The sequence below is a fragment of the Macrotis lagotis genome, chromosome 2 (assembly GCF_037893015.1).
Source record: "Macrotis lagotis isolate mMagLag1 chromosome 2, bilby.v1.9.chrom.fasta, whole genome shotgun sequence".
Classification (NCBI taxonomy): domain Eukaryota; kingdom Metazoa; phylum Chordata; class Mammalia; order Peramelemorphia; family Peramelidae; genus Macrotis; species Macrotis lagotis.
In genome coordinates, this window is record NC_133659.1 from 103,802,548 (window position 1) to 103,821,347 (window position 18,800).

General features: G+C 43.1%; 1 protein-coding gene across 3 annotated transcripts in view; it reads left to right on the forward strand.

The window, feature by feature from the left end:
• The first annotated feature begins 8,960 nt into the window (after positions 1–8,960).
• Positions 8,961–18,800, forward strand: part of SOX13 (SRY-box transcription factor 13) — an 80,247-nt gene continuing 70,407 nt past the window's right edge. The window contains exon 1 of one of the 3 annotated variants that reach the window (XM_074222432.1): positions 8,961–9,854. The gene's annotated coding sequence lies outside the window, so the exon portion shown is untranslated. The other 2 variants (XM_074222428.1, XM_074222430.1) reach the window with 2 other exon arrangements.

Genomic DNA, 18,800 nt, shown 5'->3' on the forward strand with positions numbered 1-18,800 from the left:
CCTGAGAAGGTCCTTTATAATTCTGACTTGTATCATTCTATGGTTATTAGTTGTTTTGAATAATAAATTGAAGGTCTTGTGAAATTCTGAAGTAGTTACACCTTCACTTCAATTCAACATTTAGTTGTATATAGCCAAGTTCTAGGTGCTGGAGAGAAACTTCATATGGAATTTACATACCCACCCTCATGGAACTTAGAGGCTAGCAGAAGAATAAAATATCTCCCAAATAATAATACATGATGAGGGTCTTAATAAAGCTCACAATACAATGTGAGGTCAAAAGAAGACAATGAAGTTAACCTGGGGTCGGGGGGAGGGGGAAAGTACAAAAAGAACCATCTGAAAACTTTTTTAGAGAAGGTGACATTTGAGTTGATAGTATTAGTAGAGTTAATTGAGTTAATAGAGTAGATAGTGACCAGCAGGAAATTCCACAGGCAAAGAGAAGATAATTAAGGGAATGGCAACAACCTAAGCAGACACAAATATTGGGGGGGGGGGGACAAAATAGTAGATTATATCTGAGGAATAGATTGCACAAAGAAATGTAAAATAAATATAAAAAGACCTTGAATGGTGGCTAAGTAAGGCATTTGAACTGTTTATAAATTAATATGAAGTTTTTTGAGGAGAGAATGTTACTTTTAAGTGCGGTTGATCTATTTTATTTCATTCTAATCTTTTGAAAAGATGGCAGTTCACCCATCATCCATGGGACAATTGGAGTGGCAGACTGAGGAGGTTTGGATGACTAAGAAGTCTGGGTAGTTACCCTGCCAAGATGGATGCTGTTACCCAGAAGTACCTACTTTCCCAACCAGACTGGGTAATGGGAATTAGAGCTAGTTTTATTCTTCTCTTGCTGATGCAGGGACTCAGGGCTCAGTGAATGTGTGGGAGGCTCCATGTGCCTTCTCAGTATACCTCAAGAGAAAAAGGTGTGTTGGTGGGGGGAGTGGGGGTGTGCAGGCTTTAAAGAGACCTTAGGTAACTCATTCCTTTTGTGGATAGAAGGTCTGACTAATCCAGAGGATGTTGTGGGAACACCTCCCTGAGTAGGATGACATAGGAGTCTTGTTGATTTGTCACTGGTTTGACCATCAGCTCTCTAAAAAGAAATTTAAGGACTAATACTTTGGTGAGTATAGAATTCTTTTGAGGAGGAGAAGGAAGAATGGGAGAAGGAAAGAAGGAAAGGATTACAGATTGTCCCATTTAGTCCATTTCTGTGTCCTTTGTTACCTGAGGTCCCAGTTCTGAAAAGTACCGAATCCAGACTTTTCCAGGATCTACCTGCTTCAGCCCATCGGGACAAAACCTTAGGTGTGATGGTTAAAAGGATAGAAGAGTGGGGAATATAAGGGCAGAAAGAGAAAGTGTGAGTAAAGCAGCTCAGAATGTCCCTGGTCCAGATTCTTTTCCCACCCCCCACCCCCCACCTCCAGATGCTGCTGCTGCTGCTGCTGCTGCTGTTGCTGCTGCTGCTGCTGTGGCGGCTCCTCCTCCTCCTCCTCCTCCTCCTCCTCCTCCTCCTCCTCCTCCTCCAGGCCCCCCTGAGTTGCCATGGAAACCAGAACAAAGCCTCTCTTTCCCCTCTTTTCTGGATTGTTAATTGTCTTTACTCCATGGTGCCTTTGTTAATTGTTGCCTGTCTCTCCCAGGATGGGGAACTGGGTCTCCCCCAAGGCAAGACAGAGAGGGAAAAATCAAATGTGAAAGCCCAGTGATCTTCAGGCCTCTGCTTTAGGAGGATGGGAAAGAAGAGAGAGAGTCTAGACTGAGGTTCTCTAAACTATCCACACTTTCCCTTTCACATTCTTCCTCTCTGTTATAAATTCAGGTGGGAACCCAAAGGTAGGGGGTCAATAAGTAAGACTGGATGAGAGAGAAAAGAAAATCCAAAGACATAGTAGACAGTTGCTCACACTGCCTCACATCCCTGCCTCCTGCCCCATCTTTCCACACCACTCCCCTTTCCAAGATAAACAGTAAGACTGGTTGCCTGGTTCTTCCTCTGCCTTTAGGAGAGCTAGCCTTAGACAATATAGAGAGCCTTGCATCCCAGATCAAATGGTCTTCTGTTCTCTTCCCAATTCAGTCCAGAGACAAACTTGATGCTATCCCAAAAACACAGTGAAGAAATATTAAAGAAACAGGAAAATGAAAGGAAGAGATACAAGTGAAATATTTATTGGATACCTTTTTATAGGATGAGTATGGAAGCAAGAGTCATAGGAAATGAAGAAGTATGCAGTGAAGTCCTGATTCATGGGAATAATGAGATCCTGAAGAGGTCACCTATATTCAAATACACATGATTTAAGTAAGAATTATTTAAAGGGGGGATAATTGCTGTTATCCTAACAGAGCTATACTATATAAAACAGATTCATTTCTGCTTTCTCAAAGAGATGCTAGTCTAAATGGGGCAACAAAACTTAGCCATAAGTACTTTTCAACATTTATTAGACAACTGCTATTCTAGGCAATGTTTAGGGAAAACAAGGAGGGGAAAAAGGAAAAAAAAAGTGATTCAATTTGGTATCCCTCAAAGAGTTTACAATCTAGTCATTAGAGAATAGTAAAAGATAGTCTAGGTAGGGCAACACTGTCTCACAGGGTTGCCATGAGGATCAAATGAGATACTCTGTGTAAAATACTTTGCAAAGTTTAAGGCTAGCTGCGATTATTATTCCTATGGTTAAATCCCATATGGGAGTATATGTAACAAAGTGTAGGCATTCAAGAAAGGAAAATTTCTATCGGTAAGACCATCAAGAAAGGCTTCATAGGGCAAAGGATACTTCATTATTATTATTTTAATTTTTATTGATATTGATATCTTTGGTCTTTACATCATTTTAATTTCCATGTACCTTCTCAGCATACCCCAGGGAGTCATCTCCTTTAACAAAGAATAGGAGAGAGAGAGAGAGAGAGAATATGAGAATATGAGAATATGAGAATATGAAAAAGTATTTCAACAAAGCCAGGCTAGACATCAAACCAAATTTGATTGCCCAGGTAGCTTTCCACAAGCAGATCTTCCCACTTCCACAAAGAAGGGAGGAAAATACATCTTTCCACATGTTCTTCAGGACCAAAGTTGACCCTTATAATGACAAAATGTTTATTTTTGATTTTTGTCACTGTTGTTGTGTTGTGTTTTTTTTTTCAGAGAACAATTTAGCTGAGTCTTGAAGTGGGTGGTATTTGGATAGGATTTGACTTTGTGTAGAGTGGTGGAAACATTCCAACATCTGTTCACTTAATAGCCCTTTAAGGTTTATAGCATTCTCTCCTCCACAACAAACTTGGGAGTTAGGTAGCACAAAGTATGTCCATTTTATAGATGAGGAAAGTTAGGCTCAAGGGAAGAGAAATGAAATATTCAAGGATATGGAATCAATAAATGTCAGAACCCCAATGGGAGAGCATGTCTCTTGACCCAAGGGTAGCAATTGTTCCCTTATAGTAGGATATCTCCAATAATAAGTGAACAGAGAACACAAAATGGCAGACATGTGAATGTGTATGCATGCATGCATGTATTGGTGGGGCGTGGTTTGATTTATACTGAAGGAGGAATAGGGGACTAGGAGAACATGGAGGAAACACAGAATTGTGGATCTTTGATGGAGAGCTGGAAGTGGCCTAAAAGACCATCTAGTCCAACAGACTCATTTTTAGATAAGGAGCGTCTAGGCTGATTAAGTGATTTATCCAAGTGCACACCGGAAGCCACCGAGTCTTCACCTCCACATCCATTGTTCTTCCCACTGTGAATGAAGAGAACTGGGAAGGAAGGCAGAGAAACCAAGAGTAAGAAGTGAGGGGTCAGAGTATTCTGGGCATAGGGGACCACCAATGTAAAGGTTCAAAAATGAGAGATGAGCATCTGGTACAGGGAATGGTGAGTAGCAGATTAGTGTAGTTGGATTGTTGAATTCATGGAAGAGACTAAAGTAATGTGAACAAGATGATTACAGCAATTCTCTTTGTGGTGGCAAAGAACTGGAATAAGTTGTGATATATGATTGTGATAGAATAATTCTGTGCTATAAGAAATGAGTTCATTGATCTTAGAAGGATGAGGATTAAAAAGAGGCCATTAGATCCATTAGATTTGGTGATTAAAAGATATTTGGTGACTTTGGAGAGAGAAGTTTCAAATGAATAATGAGATCAGAATTTCAATCCTAGAGTCCTCAAAAAAAGTGAGAGGAGAGGAAGTGGAGGCAGTGCATGTTGGACCAAAATATCTGAGTCTGAAGAAGTTTGCTTTTTATTTGTATTAAAGGACAGGAGAAGCACATATTTTCTGAAAGGAACCATCAGAAAGGGAAAGCTTAGAGAGAAGGGATGCTTAAGGGAGCAATCTATTGAAGAAGAAGAAGAAGGGAGGGGATGGATTTAAGGTAATCTATAGAGGGACTGGCCTTGGTAAAGGGAAGGGTCACTTCATCATTAGCAGAGATTGGAGAAAAGAAGAGAGTGAGGAATGATGTCAAGAGACAAGATAGTAGGTGAAGAGGCTTGGTGGGAGGTTTAATGATCAAAGAAAAGATATCAAATAGGTTTTGTGGAGACTGAGATATTGAATAAATTTGGGAGGAATAAAAGGACTGGCTTGCTGCAGTAATCAGTAGCCGATGAGGTCAGACAGCATAATTTTGCAGCATATTCAATCTTTACAATTGTGTGATTTCCTCCAGCCACATTCCCAATTCCAAGTCCAACATTTTATTCTCTTGACTCTATTGCCTCTCTAATTCAAAGAGGTGGTTGGATCTAGGAGAATGAACAATGGCATGGGGTGTGGACATGTAGCTATTAATCCTGGTTCTGTCATTAGTTAGCTACATAACCTTTGAGATTCATTTGCCTCACCTATAAAATGAGACACTTGAACGAGATTCTTAAACTATGGGCCATGAAACATGAATGGGAAAAAAACTTTACACCTTTATTTTCATTTACCTCTAACTGAAATTTAGAATATCCTTCAATTGTTTTAAAAAAAAAAACATTGTTCTGAAAAACCTGGAAAGACTTACAAGAACTGATGTTGAGTGAAGTGAGCAGAACCAGGACAACAGTGTACAGAGTAATAACAACATTCTATGATGATCAATTATGATAGAGATACAGGGATCAAAGACAATTGTAAAAAATTTGTGATGGAAAATACCATCCAGAGAAAGAACTATGGAATCTGAATGTAGATCAAAGCATGCTATTTTCACTTTTTTCTTATTTTTCTTTTGGGTTTTTTGTGGTTTGTCCCTTTTGTTCTGATTCTTCTTTCACAGCATGACTAATATGGAAATATGTGTAACATGATTGTGCATGTATAACTTATATTATATTGTTTGCTGGCTTGGGGAGGAGTGAGGGAGAAAATTTGACAAAAATGAATGTTGAAAAGTATTGTTACATATAATTAGAAAAAATAAAATAGAAACTAAAAAAGAAATACACAACAGAAAAAATTTATAACATTTTTCTGAGAAGAAATCTATAAGCTTTGCCATATCACCCAAGGGGACTCAACAGAAAAAAAGGTGAAGGATTCTTAAACTAGATGATCTCTTATCACATTGAAGTTGTGCAAATTTAATGAATGTAGTATGCCAAGTGTATTTTCTCAGGGAGAATCCAAATAGCTCTTCTTTGTGATAGGGGAACTTTATAGGGAAAATTTGGAAGAAGAAATAAGTCCTTTTTTCCCCCCTGCTCTCTTTCCTTCTATGACTCGTCTTCTCTCACACCCCTGGTTTCTTGAACAGTCACTATCTCACTCTCTATTCCCCTTCCTACAGACAACTAAACGTACCAGGTGATCTCTGGACCATAGTAACCTCTCTCTTAAAAATGGAGAGAGGGGCTGCTAGGTGACTCAGTGGACAGAGCATCAGCGCTGGAGTCAGGAGGACCTGAGTTCAAATCCAACCTCAGACACTTCATAATTATCTAGCTGTGTGACCTTGGGCAAGCCACTTAACCCCATTTGCCTTGCAAAAAAAATTGCTCATGTGGAGTCCAGTCTGGTCCTTTACTCTCCTTTGGACTTTAAATCTGTTCAGAGGACCCTTTGGATCCTGAGGAGAGATGGGAACTTCAGTAGAGGCTGTTGAACCTCACAAAGGCAATATCCACTGTAGAAAATGCTGGTTTTGGAGATAAGATCTGGGTTCATATCCAAGTTATACCATCTCTGCATGACTTTGGGCAAGTCATTCAGTCTCTGTTTTCTCATATTTGTAGAGAAACCTGGGTAGCACAGAAGATAAAATGCTAGACCTGAAATCAGGAAAGTGTGACTTCAAATTCAACCTCAGGCTAACTGTATGACCCTGGGCAAATCACTTTATTTTCAGTATTCAGAATTCAGATATTCAGTATCCTCAATTGTAATACAGGGACATTGTAGGGTTGTTGTGAAGATCAAATAAAGTAATATCTATATATCACATAAAGAGTAAATTTTTGTTATTGCTGATGAATTGTTTCAGTTATGATCAATTCTTCTTGACCTCATTTGGAATTTTCTTGGCAAAGATACTAGATTGACTTGCCATTTTCTTCTCCAGCTCATTTTACAGATGAGGAGACTGAGGCAAACAGTATCAAGTGATTTGTCCAGTCACAGAGCTAGTAAATGTCTGAGGCTAGATTTGAATTGGGGATGATGAATCTACCTTACTCCAGGCAGATTTCTCTGAGCTATCTAGCTACCTAGCAGAGTAAATAGCAAGCATTTAATGAAGGCCTATCTTCCCTCACCTGCAAAATGTGGGGATTGATCTAGATGACTTCAGTGGTCCCTTCTAGCTCCAGATACATGTTTCTATGCTCTCTTGTGTTCTAGACCATGACCTGCTGGCTTTGATAGAATTTTGGATAGTGTGTGAGGATACTGGACATGGGTTTGAATATTGGTTCTATGATCTTCACCTGTTTGGGCTTAGTGTCCTTATCCATAAAATGTTAGGCTACATGACTTCTGAGATCCTTTTTCCTTCTAAGAAAGGGGTGGGGAATATGGCATTGCCAAGGCAACCATAGATGGGGCTCAAACTTTAATAAATCTAGGAGCTTTTTAAGGAATGAATTAACTATTTGACCAAATATAGCCCTTGAATGATGTTATAAATCTCCAAATGGCCTTTGGCAGGAAAAAAAAAAGCTTCCCTACTCCTCTTCTAAGACCTTGGTCTTACAAGAAGAACAAACCTAAGAGTTAGAGATCTAAAGAGTTAGAACTGACTCTAGTCCACCCCACCCCCAGGCACCATTTTTCTTCTTTACCTAGGTCACCTATCAGTTCCAGGAAAGTCATTTACACCATTGTATGAACTGAAGTTACATTAGTTACCACTCCCAATCGTATTTGCATGTAGGCTGGGCTAGAAATGAGGACTTTGTTAAAGTTGGTCAAAGGAATGTAAGGCTCAGTCAAAGAATGTTAGGTCAGGGGAACTTTGCTTTGTGGCTGGCCAGTCTCCTAAGTGACCCAGGAAAGAGATTTAATCACTTTTTTTAGCTAACCTTTCCCATTCCAGTAGGGAGTTTGCACGGTTTGTGGGGATTTTACAGGTATAAGGTAGGCAAATAGGTTCCTAGTCATTTTCACCAGGTACTCAGTGCCTTTCTTTTTGCAAGGCAATGGGGTTAAATGACTTGACCAAGGTCACACAGCTAGGCTATTATTAAATGTCTGAGGTAGGATTTGAACTCAGGTACTCCTGACTCTAGAGCAGGTGCTCTATCCTGCCCCACGCGGTGCATTTTAATTAGGAAATTTAATCCAATTCAATTCATTGGATCATAGATTTAGAGTGCAAAGGGACCCAACCCCCCTCAGGAAAATGAGGCACAGAGAGATTGTGCCTAGTTTCATCTTTATAGCTAGACAGTGTCTGATCTCAGATCTTTGGACTTCAAACCAAGTGCCATTATCCACTGCATTCAAGAAATAATTTAAGTTGCTACTATATTCTAGGCAGGAAGATACTAAAGACAAAAATGAAACAATCCCCACCTCAAGGAACCTGCATTCTATCCAGAGGATGCAACATGTAGTCAGATGATTAAATATTTAAAACATACAGAGTAATAGAAAGTTATGAGATTGTTAACTGGGGACACAAGAAGAACTTTTGGGGAAAGTGGTTCCTGCTTCAGAAGAGGAGAAATGACATGGCAGTGGTCATGTAAGGAGAGCAATCACCCTAGCAGAAGCTCTCTGCCTCAGTCCTGCCAGTCTTTATCTGGCGATCTGCCTCTATCCCCTTTTCTCTTCCCCTCCCATTAGACCCCTATGGAAGCTAAAGAGGTTTGGGAGACCAAAAACCCAAATAGCCTAGCCTTGGATGAGATAATGTATTTGAAACACTTTTCAGACCTTTAAAGATGTTGTTGTTATTAGAGAAAAGGCTGGAAAATAGGCCCAGGGAGAGCAGCAGGGGCTGTTGAAGCCAGAGAAGGAGGGCTAGGGGTTTCAATGAATAACTTAGGAAGGGTCTTTATTAAAATGAACTGCTATCTCTTTCCTCCGAGCAAAGACCAGGAAAAAAATGATGGTCTGACTGGCTTTTTTTAAAATGGCAGCAAGAGGGAGTTGGGTTAGACCTAAAGAGGGTTCCCGGCTATGAGGAAAGCTGAGTTTTTCTTGGAGAGGTTTTGGGATCTTGTCCGAGGAGGCTTGCAAATGTAAAAATGAACCTTCTTGAGCAGAGCCTGGAGAAGGGACTTGTGGTCTTACTCGAAGGACCCAGGACTGGAAGAAGGAACACCTGTACCTGCGGAGTAAGGAAAAGGGGGAGTCATCCGACCTAGTTTCCTCCTTTCTCTTTCTTTCCTCCCCAACCCTCCTCCGCCCCCTATCACCCTGGGCAACCTGGGCTCTGCCCCTTTAAACAGAGGTTTCCTGTCCAGCCAGCTGCGAGATGCCTAGATGGACAGGGCGAGAGGGGGAGCTCTGTGTCTGTCCCTCCCTCTTTCCCCTCCCTCCCTTCCTCCCGGCTCTCTGTCTCCCTCCCTCTTTCTCCTCGGAAGCTGAAGAGCCGGTGAGGCGGTGGAAGCAGCAGCAGCAATAGCAGCAGCAGCAATAGCAACAGCAGCAATAGCAGCAGCAGCAATAGCAGCAGCAATAGCGGCAGCAGCAGCAGCAGCAGCAGCTGCCTCCGCCACAGCCTCTGGAGCAGTAGCTGCAGCCGTGAGCAGCTCTCTCCTTTCCTCTTTCCCTCCTTTCCTCTCTCTGTCTCCTGTGTTGTGAGTGTGACGCGGGGGGGTGGGGGGGGGATCGGTTCTTGGACTTAGCCCCGGAGCAGAGCGGACCCCGCGATCTGGACCCCGCGATCTGGACCCCGCGATCTGGACTCGGGGCTCCCAACTCCGAGCCGGGAACTGAGGGCAGGAAGGGAGGGAGCTACCGCGGCAGAGAGCTTCGGGGTATCCAGTCTCCGGACAGACCCCAGGAGTCTCCGGCAACCAGCAGGGCACCGGCTCCTGAGCTCCGGGGTCTCCAGGGCAGAGCTCGGAGCCCGGGAAACAAACCCGCCGGTGACCATCGACAGACGTCAGTCTCCCCGCCCGGGAGCTTTGGACCTTAGGACGAGGGCGCCGGGAGCCTGGAGAGCAGCAGCACCCCTCACCTCCCCCTCCCCCCACACACACTCTCAGCTCCCTTCGTACCCCTCCCCGTTCCTGGACGTGGTTGGGGGCATGTGAGCTGGAAGCCTCGGAAACCGGCGATCGTCCCTAGGGAGAAGCCCTGCCCCAGCCAAGGACCGAGCTGGAGCCGGAGCCGGAGCCGGAGCCGGAGCTGGAGCCGGAGCCGGAGAGTAGTAAGTGCGCCCTGCCCTGCCCTGCCAGCCCTGTCCTCTCCCAGCACCCCCCACACCAGAGCAGAGTCCGCTCCTCTTTCCCACACAGCCCAGCCCCGCTCACCCCTCGGAGTCCCTCGCCTCCCCTCAGACACCTGAAGTTTGACAGGCGTATTTACATGTTTGGGGGGACACCTCAGTTCTGGCCTCTACCGAGTTTCCATCTGCTTGTAAAGTTTTCTGGGGTACCCATTGGTCCCCACAAGTGGTGCCCACCCCCACCCCTCTGCCCCTCAGGCAGTGCCAGCCCTAGGTATGATGCCCACTCTGTCAGACCCGGTTCTCCTATCCTGGGGAGAGGGAGGCCAGAAGAAGGGTACGGAGCCGCCTGGTTGGGGGGCGGGTTGGGTGCGGAGATAGAGAAGAGAAACAAGGCTGCGAGCTGGGTCCTTCTGTGTCTGCCTAACTCCCCGCGTCTGCCTAGCGGCTGTCTGGCTTCTCTCTCTCCCTGATCACTGACCCGGGCCCCTGTCTCGCCAACCAGTCTGTGGGGCTCAGTCACAATGATTTCCTAGCGGGAACAGGTTTTTGTGTGTGTGTGTGCGTGTGTGTGTGTGTGTGTGTGCGCGCGCGCGTGTGTGTGCATTTGTGTGCGTGTGTTGTATATTCGTGGAGGGAGGGGGCGGGGGTTTCTGGGACATACCCCCTCCACACCAGCCCCAGGAATTGTCCCCAGATCCTGGGCTATCAGTCCAAGCCTTCCCTCTCTGCTCGCCCCCTCCCTCCCTTCCCACCCCGATCCAATCAGCCCTAGGTTCATTCCCCAGAGGAGATGGGGGAGGCGGCATCCTGTTTGTGTCTTAATTCGCCTCTTTCTCTCTAGTTTTCCCCCCACCCTACACAGGCAGCCCCCTCCCTTCCTCATCCCCACTTATTTCTTAATTCAAGAATCCCCGAGGTGAATGTTCTCGTCCTGATCTTGCAAAATAAAAGTCTGGGGACGGGGCTAGTCCCATTCCCGGCGGCTCGCCATTGTTTTCATACAAAGTGGATTCAATATATAAATACACACACCACACACGTGTCCCTGGCTGGAGCTGCCCAGGGCTTGGGGGATTCTCCCGCGGGCTGCTCTGCTCGGCCCCCTCCGGGCCGCTCGTCGCAGGCACAGGGTCGGCATAGGGAGCCGGAATGGAGCTGTGGAGCGTGCTTGTGCCCTTTTGGAGAAGGGCAGGGGAAGGAGTTTTGAATTTAGGGGGAGGCAGCTTTCTGGGAAGACCCTGGACTCGCCCGGGTGGTTCCGGCTCCTGACCCCAAAGGAATTGGCAGCGGCTTCAGAATTCCGCCAGACCTCTTGGCAAAGGCCCCCACGACATCAGTCTGGGGAGGAAGCTGGAAGTTTTCCTGGGAAGTTTGCTTTTTCTCCGTGAGAATTTCCGGGCAGAGTCAGTGTGACCCAGAGAGACAGAGATAGAGAGAAAAAAAGACACGGACAAACCCAGAGAAAGAACAGACAAAGACAGAGACGCTAAGTGTATTGGTGTTGTGGGGTCTCCCGGGGGCCCTAGGTAACTAGGCGTATGAAGGGGCCCTGTTGCCTGCTGGGATGAAGGGAAGGCATTGATTTAATTGCTGCTTTGATTTTTTCAGACACCCTGGGCCTCCCCTTTCTTTGTGAACCCGAGCCCACTGACCAAACTCTGGAATTTGAGATCTGGCCTTGGGCAAATAACTCTTGGGACCTCAACTTTCCATTGGACAAACAGGGAGTCAACTTCCCCTCTTTGAAACCCCACAAATTCTGGAGAGGTCAGAGCTAATGGATCAGACTTAGTAACTGCAGCAGGGTAAAGCCCCTTTTTCCTTCTTGATTGTGGGCAATCTAGAACAACATAATTTTGAGCATGAAATTAATTAATACAAATCTTGGACTTCAAAGAAGAGAGATTAAGGATATCCAGGTCCTAGATCTTCTGTTTAGGTTCACCTCACTACCTCCTTTTGGGGTTTTCTTTTTGGTTGTTTGGCTGGTTTTAATGAAAGGAACATTCTACTCACCCCACCCTTCCCTTCATCTCTCCCTGGTGGGGCCCTCTCCACTCAACCCAATCTGTCTGGTGGAAGAAAACTCAGGACAGTCTTCCCCAGTGCATAGCTTTCTTGGCAGCAGGCTCCAGGACTGGATGTGCTTTTGTGTCAGTGGGGTTTGCTGAATTTCCTGAGAGAGATGGAACCCCAGATGTCTCAGGCCCTGAGGTATAGTCACCAGGGAAAGGTTAAGGCCTCTTCCTCCTGGGTATCTGCCCCCTAGGCTGTATTTATATTGCTTACTATTTAAGAACCTCCCACTGCTGTAAGTAGGGGAAGATAGATGGAGCTCAGGGGAATAATATTAATAATGGTGATGATGATGATGGTGATAAGTGTTATATGGTACTTCTCATGAGCCAAGCTTGCACTGCGAAAGGTGCCTTACAATTATTATCTTATTTGATTCTTACAACAACTCTGAGAGATTATTATCCCTATTTTACAGTTAAGGAAATTGAGGTAAACAGAAGTGATTTGCCCATGGTCACAAGCTAGTGTCTGAGTGTATTTGAGGGTAAATTTTATCTCAGTCTTCCTGATTTCCAACTTCAGTGGTCTTTGTCACCTAATTGACTCCTCAATGCCCCAACCTGGGAGTATTTCTAATAGGTTGGAAGAGAATGTTAATCTGGTTTCAATTCATGCAACGCTAGGGGATATTATAAGTATGTGCTGTTAAATGGAAATCTCTAGAAATAGGTTAGACCAGTGGAGAGAAGAGAGACTATTGAAGACGAACAAGATCAACTCTGGGTCTTAATCAAGTAGAAATCAAGATTTTAGCCCTGACTCTTGCTTATGATTGTGTCACCTTAGGCAAGTCACTTGAACACTCTAAATCTTTTCCCTCTGCTACTACTTGCATCATTACCCTTATAGAAGTGTGAGGATCATGCTTCTAAATTAAAAAGAAACCTGGGTTTAAATCCCATTTAGATTTAACTGTTCTGTGAAAATTGATTCCACTTAACTCTATGACCCTCAGTATCCTCTTCTCAAAAAAAGGGGGAAAAGAATGGAAACAGATAATACCTGTGACTTTTATTTAGCTCTCTGAATTATTATGAGGATCAATTAAGATAATTTATGTAAAATATAATATAAACTTTAAAAATTCTTTATGAATGTCAGTCTGAAATAGAAATGTGAGATTTTTATTATTATTTACCCCTAAACAAAGAGAATAAACTTTTCCATTCCTCTCTAATTCCCCTCCCCCCATTTGGTTGCTACTTGGAAACATTTTTAAAAATCAGCAACAGTTCACCAGAATTTCAATCACAATTGCTCAATTTTTTCTTTCTTAAAAAGGTTTCTCTCATTACGTATCCTTCCATCCCTCTAAAATCTTTGTATTCCCCAAACTTAGGATGTTTCTGTGCTATTAGACACCTATTAGATAATGGCTAGTGGGACCTAGTGGACAGGAGAGAAGTCCTCCGAGTATGGCAAAGTTGGCTTTAAATCCAGATTCTGACAATTATTAGTTTTTTGACTCTAGATAGGTCATTGAGCCTCTTGAAGCCCTAGACTACTCTTTAAAACTAATGCTGAAATGCCCTTCTGTTTTGGTAGTGTTTCTTTGTCTTTAAATTTAAACACAGAAGATTTCATAGATCTTTTTTTTAAAAGGTGGCATATATTGGACTTGGTCTTGGGCATTGAATTCTATAGAGAGCTAAGTTGCTCTTATGCCAGCTGGACAATATACAAGTTTATATGTTAGCATATGATAAATATACAGGAGGGGCAGTTGAGTGGCAAAGTGGAGATGGGGATTTGAGTTCAAATTCAGCTTCAGCTACTTGATACTTACTATCTGTGTGACCCTGGGCAAGTCATTTAGCCCCCATTGCTTTAACAAAAACTAAATAAATATAGAGGAAAGTGCTTTGTGTATTTAGATAAGGGGAGAAAATCTTTGGAGAAAGGAGATTAAGAAAAATTTCAAGGAGGAATTGGCATTTAAGCCAGATCCTGTGAGATGGGCAGGATTTTAATAAGTGGAGATTTAAGGAGAAGACATTCTAGACAGGAAATGGCATTAACATAGATGCAGAAACTTTAGCAAAGATGCCAGTAGTCTTTGGCCCACTTGTCTTTCAGGTATAGTAGAAATCAGGAATGAACGGACATATTTCCAATTCTCTCCCTGGTACTGTGAGTGTTATAAGACATTCCCCTCTCTCTAACCCCTTCCCCCCACTATTTATATTATCCTTTTCCCCTAATAAGGAAACTTAGCCTTAACATTTCTGAAGGTAGCTAAGTGAATGAGAGATCAAATCAATCAACATTCACAGTGTACCTACTATGGATCCGGTATGGTGAATGGGTGTGTGTGTGTGTGTGTGTGTGTGTGTGTGTGTGTGTGTGTGTGTGTAAAGAGGGATGGTACAAGAGATACGAGTGTCTGACTACAGAGCTGACATGCTAATTGAGTCTTTTCCAGGATTCTAGTTTGACAGGGTGCTTTGAGATGGACACTGGGAAACTGGAATGAAGCTGGCACCTTCCTGGGGAGGGCAGTACCAATAGAACAGGACCTTTTTCCTTCACAACCACCACCCCCTCACCCCCATTCAGGGGTGAGGCCATATGTTTGAAAAGAACTGTGTTGGAAGGACGGGCTGAGGGAGTTGGAAGCTCAGTAATCGTGCTTTGAATGGAGTTATTTTTGTGTTCGCTGTTTGCTTAAGAGGGCCTGCTTCTGCCTGAACTCGCTGCATTCACACTCTGCTGGTCTCCTTCCTAGAATCTAGCTTTCTTCACTCGGGTGATGATCATGGTGCCTGCCAGGAGGTTGAGAATGAGGTCTCAGAGGAGACCTACTCTGCCCCCCACCCCCTTCCTCTCCTTTAGCCTGATTGGTGAAGATCCAGTGTTTAAAGAATCGAGCCTTTTCTTAAGCCAGTCTATTCCCACAATTTTTGATGGATATGGGGGAAGGAGAGGCAATGACATACCTGACTTGTTCCTGAGTTGAGGGGTCCCTTTGCCTTTAATCTCCTGTTCCTTCCTCTCAATTACCTTTCCCACCACAAATTAAACTACCCCTTCCCTATCAGTAGCTAACAAAATAGTTAGTTTATTTCTTTTTTTAAAAAAGTTTACTTTTTATTAATATATTTTATTTTAACTTTATCTTCATTTCTCAATATATCATTCCTCTTCCCCTTCCCAAAACCACCTTTCCTAATGAAGAATAAAAAAGAGATGAAAAAAGTTCATCAACACTATCTAAATACATCAAGTTCAACATGAGATGTTTTCCCCCATATTCATTGTCCCTTCACCTCTACTTTCAGTTTCAGTTGTTGTCCTTTCCACTTAGGTTGTTAAATAGTCACTGAGTATGTTGATTTTCTGGATATATTTACTTCATTTTTTTATCAGTTTTATTTAAGTCATTCTTTGTTTTTCTGTAGTCTCCTTCTGGCAGAATAACATGTTGTTACATTTACACGTTACAACTTCCTTAGCCTTTCCCCAATCCATGGGTGTCTATTTTGATTCCAGTTCTTTGCTACTTTGAAAAGTGCTGTTTTAAATATTTTGATGTATATGAGAATGCTTTTGTCATTGACATCCTTGGGGGCTATGTCTGGCATTGGGAGCTCTGGGTCAAAGGATTTGAACATTTTAGTCACTTTCTTATCCTATTTCCAAATTGCTTTCCAGAACGGTTGAACCAATTTGCTATTCTACCAATGATGCATTAGTATGCCAAACAGACTGCTTCAGTTGGATAGGAGAGGTTGGCAAAAGGATCCTAAAGCATTACTTGGATCCTCTGAATTGAATGGGTATCCTTAGCTGAAAGTCAGAGTTCATAAAAATCATAGGATATTAAAGCCCAAAGGGATCTTAGAAGTGATTTAATTCAATACTTTTATTACTATAGAAGATGAAATTGCATCCTAGAGAAGTCAGGTGCCTGGCCTGAGAGCACATCCAGAAAAAGTAACAGAAGCAAGATTTGAACCTGGGTCTTTTGACTTCAAATGCAAGGTTCCTTCCATTAAAACACAGATATTATATTATGAAATATTGTATATTGAATATATACACATTATTGTATATGAAATTTTCTGTCTTTAATAACATTTTTATCTTGGTTGTGGTGCTACTTTCTTTCTAGAGACATCCTCCCTCTTCCCTGCCTCCTTTCCCTCATCCTGCCAGTAGGTAAAGGGTTTTTCTCAAAGCATCTGTTTTCCTCAATTCCAGCCCTGCCTGGTTGCTTAACACATATCTTAGTGACCCCCTTTTCTGAATTTTTTTCTCCTTTAGGGTGAAAAGGACTTGGCTTTCCTCATGTCCAGAAAGTTCCTCCACCCACTAATTTCCTTTTTCTTCTAAGAGGCCCCTCTGCTCAGCTCCTAGAGTATATAAGGCAGAGTCCTAAACAGTGTCTGCTCTGCAGTTGGTTGGTTTAGAAAGAGCCTGGCTAAGAAGATAGAGAGAAGGCAACAGCTGTAACTCCTCTCTCTTCCCAGATTCTTCCTCTTAGAAGAGAAAGCACGAGCCAAGGGGAGTAAGATTAAGAGGAAGTCATCAGGGATAGATACTGCCTCCTCTCTGTGCATAAACTCATGGACTAGCATAAGGACTAGATCTTTCTTACTGTACCATACCACTTAGGGTAAGTCACTTTCAAATATTTCCCAGAGGATGATCATTTGTGGGAGGAATGGAGATTGTGCAGAACAAGGTGAGCAGGGAAACTGAGGCACTGAATGGTGAGCTGACATGCTTGCTCCAAGATAAAATCAGGACTCAATCCTATGAAGACAGGATAGAGATGGGGAAAGGTGAGAAAGGAGTAGAAGGCAGAATTTCTAGTTGCTACCCTTCTCAAATAATATTCTTTGTTTTTTTTACATTTTTTTTACCTTTTTTTTTTAAGGTTTTTGCAAGGCAGATGGGGTTAAGTGGCTTGCCCAAAGCCACACAGCTAGGTAATCTTTAAGTGTCTGAGACCAGATTTGAACCCAGGTGCTCCTGACTCCAAGGCCGGTGCTTTATGCACTACGCCACCTAGCCACCCCTCAAATAATATTCTTTTTCTTATCCCCTATCATCCCCTTAGCTCTCCCCAGCCCCCCCCCCCCCAGACTCGATATCCTCAATAAATCTGGAATTCTGTTCCCCTAATATGTGTGCTCTGACTCTTCTACTCAATGACCTTAGCATTTAAATGGCCTTTTGCAATATGTGTGGGATGGGTATTAATGTCCAGTCACTGCCCCCCCCCCAAACCATTGTTCTACTGTGACTGCTGGGGACATGGTCACAGCTTAGGTTTCAGTGACTTAGCCCTGGAGAGAGAAGGGAAAGGAAGAGGAAGTGTCAGCTTTGCATAAGGGGGAAGGGACAGGCCCAGATGACCTGACTCCCTTTACCATTATTGGTTTGTAATCTCGGCCAGACTCCTGGCTCCTCTTGGGACATTGGGGGCAGAGTCTGCAGTGTTCTCTTCCCTCATCTGGACCAAACCCCAACCTCCACCCCCACCCCCAATTGCTGTGCTTAGAATGGAATGTGCTGTATGTGGAATGGGATGTAGTGAGAAATCAAACACTGTCCTGTCCTATTCCCAACCAGTTCAGGGAGGAAATTGCAGTCTCTAGGGCCATGGTACAGCTGGTAGCCCCCTCTCCCTGCACCGCCCCCCCCAACCAGACTCAGGTTGTCTGCTTTTTGGGAGATAAGTGCGAGGAAGGTACCTCTCAGGGTCACCAGGGTTGAGGTAGGCAGTGAGACTAGTTACAGAGGAGAGACTGAGGACAAAAAAGTCTTAAGTACCCTTACTCAGTAGCTGACAAATAGCTGGGTTATGTTATTCTTTCTTAAATTTCCAAAGGGGGTCAGTATAATTAAATATAAGTGCATGTTTTATGATGACTTTTGATTTTACATTCCAATCATCTCCCACTCCTCCTCTTTCCAGATTGAACCCTCCCCCCCTCTTTATGACAAAGAAAAGCAATTAATGCAAAGCATCTGATATATAGATGCCCGAAAAAATAGACAATATTCTTTTTCTAGTAGCCTTCCTCATCTCTGCCAGGAGGGAGGAGGCATATTTCATTATCTCTTTCCCTTGGACCTTGATTACTTTTTCTATTGCTTAGAGTTCAACTTCCTTTTGGTTATCTTTTCATTTGGGTTGTAATAACCATTTATCATATTGTTCTCTTGCTCCTACTTATTTTATTCTATATCAGTTTATAAAAATCTTATGATCTTTCTTTGGATTTGTCATTTCTAAGGGCACAATAATTATTATTACTACTGCTTTCATATACCATTTTCCAGTCATCCTTCAGTTGATGGTTACTCCCTTTGTTTTTAGTGCTTTCTGGTTTTGACCTCCTTGTGGACATAGATATATCCAGAAGTAGGAATATCAGTGTAATTTGATTGACTGTGGAAACTGAAGTTGGGAGGGTGAAACGAGATTGTAATGTGGAGGGATTTTATAGCAGACATAGTGTCCTTTCTTTCCTGGTGATTTTGGGGCTTATTCAGAACCAGAAGGCTGGTGATCTAGTGTCCTATTGTTCAGTCAGACATTTATTCATTTTTTTAAAATACATTTTTAAAAATTCAATTGAATAGATTTTGTTTTATCACCTGCATTTTTCCACTTCATTTCTCACCTCCCTCTCCCTCTCCCTCTGGATCACAGTAGAAGAAAAAAAGAGGAGAAAAACATTTCAGCAAAACTGATACATCATGAGGAGCTAGGTGATACACTGGCTAGAGTGCTGGCCCTGGAGTTAGAAAGACCTGCTTACTAGCTACATGACCTTAGGCAAATCACTCAACCCTGCTTACTTCACTTTCCTCAGCTGTAAAATGAGGTGGAGA